This window comes from Myotis davidii, unplaced genomic scaffold (assembly GCF_000327345.1).
Source record: "Myotis davidii unplaced genomic scaffold, ASM32734v1 scaffold290, whole genome shotgun sequence".
In the NCBI taxonomy this organism is placed as follows: domain Eukaryota; kingdom Metazoa; phylum Chordata; class Mammalia; order Chiroptera; family Vespertilionidae; genus Myotis; species Myotis davidii.
This window is the reverse complement of record NW_006285049.1, coordinates 1907992-1910052: the sequence shown is the minus strand read 5'-3', so window position 1 is coordinate 1910052 and position 2061 is coordinate 1907992. Positions and strand designations below refer to the sequence as shown.

The 2061-nt window shown below is 51.4% G+C and overlaps 1 protein-coding gene across 2 annotated transcripts in view; it reads right to left on the bottom strand.

Moving 5' to 3' along the window:
* Nucleotides 1-877, bottom strand: part of SENP1 (SUMO1/sentrin specific peptidase 1) — a 49252-nt gene extending 48375 nt beyond the window's left edge. Inside the window, exon 1 of one of the 2 annotated variants that reach the window (XM_015558593.1) lies at nt 572-877. The gene's annotated coding sequence lies outside the window, so the exon portion shown is untranslated. The remainder of the gene's footprint in view (nt 1-571) is intronic. The other variant, XM_006755495.2, reaches the window with a different exon arrangement.
* Between the last annotated feature and the right edge of the window lie 1184 nt (nt 878-2061).

Below are 2061 nucleotides of genomic sequence, written 5' to 3'. Positions count from 1 at the left end.
GGCAGGAGGGTCCGGACGTTTCTTTCTGGCGGTGGCACTAGCGACCTCACATCTCGGGGAGATACCACAGAGTAAACGAGTGGGAGAAATGGTTACGGGAGACGCAGAAGCAGTCGAGAAATACCAGTCAGGTCTCAAGGAAGGCGGGAGAGGAAGCAGGTGGGGAAAAAAAAGAAAAGAAAAGCTGATCTTCCCGGCGAAAACACCTTTCCCGTGAGATGACCCTGCTCTGGCGGGAAAGCCCCGAAATCCCAACCGGCCTGTTTCCCGGGAGAGCTGGGCGCCGAGACGGGGGCTGCCGGAAGGGCGGGGAGACCGCCTCCCACCGCCCAAAAGGAAAAGGCCTGAAGGAACGGCTCCCGGAGCCTAACGGCCATCGGCCGGGTCGCCGGTGGACAGCTCCGGGGAGGGGAGGTGGTCCCAGGGGGCGGGGCAGAGGCAACAGCGCCGTCCCCACAGCCGTCCTCGCTTCCGCCCAGCCCAGCCCAGGTTGCGGGGCCCAGAGCAGCACAACTTCCCGGCCCAGGCTCCCTCCATCCTCCCCCTCCCCCAGCTTCCCGCCGCCACTCACCGAACCGGAACCGGCTGCTATACGAAGGGGTTTCCGGCCGGGCGCGGAACGTAAAACCCGGGAACGGCCGCGAACCGGAACCGCCTCCCCAACACCGGAAGAGCCGCTCGGTGGCTGAGGAGGAAGGGGGTTGGGGCGGGAGGTCAAAGAGCACAGTGAAGAACCCGCGGAACGCCTGCGCAGTGTGACCAGGCTCAGAAACCTAGGAAGCATCTGAGGCTGCAGTCACAATTTCTCTGATCTTTCAGTTTGGGCTTTTTCTTGTTCCCGGAATACTGTTCGTATGCCTTCCGTCCTTCGCTTTTCTCTGTTCCCCCGACCCCCTCACCCGCCGTCTTCTGGTTCCGGTGGGCGATTATTGCTTACAGCTCCAGTTTCCATGGCAGCATTCTCCTGGCCTTTCATCTGCTGGAACCTGTTGCCACCTTGGCAGATGCAGACCTGAGAGCTCAATCAAGCTCAGGCTATATTGTGTTTTGAGAATCACAGAACGTTAGTGATTGTAGAGGATTTTGGAGATAGTTTAACAGTTTCAGAAAAGTGAAATATTTTCCCAAAGTTATAAAGTGTATAGGAGATCTGGGATTAGGAAATAAGTTTCTTAACTTGCAGCCCAGTACTCTGCACCACATCATGCTTGATTGGCCATTAGGGAAAAGAAGAAAAATGGGGGAAGGGGGTGGGGGAGAGAGCTTCAGATTGGCATAGGTTAGATTCTGAACATGTAAAAACGCCCAGAACTCTTGAGGAGTTTGAAACAGGGGTGTAGGTGTGAGGAAAGCTATTGGGGATCCACCAGAGATCTACTTTTCTAAATAAAGAGAGGAAAGGACCAAAGGGTCTGCCCTCTGAAGAACTAAATGGCCCTGGTGGTGTTCCTGTGACTGAATTGATTAACCTGTAATCTGTGCCATACTTTTTTTTTTCTTCAGATAAAATATTATAGGTTTATTTAAATGTGTCATACTTTTTAAGAGAAAATAATGGAGAGAAATATGTTTGTTCATTCAGCTTTTGGGGCCTGCCTAGAAACCTAGCAGAAATGCTCCTAAGTAGGTACTCTAGACCCAAATGATAGCCACAGTCTGAGCTCAGACTTGAGAAATGGAAGCTGCTGGAGGCCCCCAGCCTCTTAGCTACTCTTAGCAGCAGGAAAGCAGTGCTTGCTGAGTTCAGGGGATCTTGCTCTGTCACGTGTATAAAAGTAGATTTTTTGTATCACTTTGTAGGTTGAAGTTTAGACTGTCAGGTCATAAGTCCTGTTAGCAGTGAACATACCTGGTCTGTGTCACTTTTGTTCATCTTACTCATCTCACAAAGCTGTTCATTTGGATTAAACTCTATTTCTAGGAGTCAGCCATGCATAAAGAGGAACTGCATCTGAAATTTTTCATGTGCGTGATTCAATCTCGCCAATTAGTCAGGACTCCTCAGAGAACAGGTACCTTTGTCTCTTGAATGGTGGCTCAATACAGGTTGTGAGACTTACT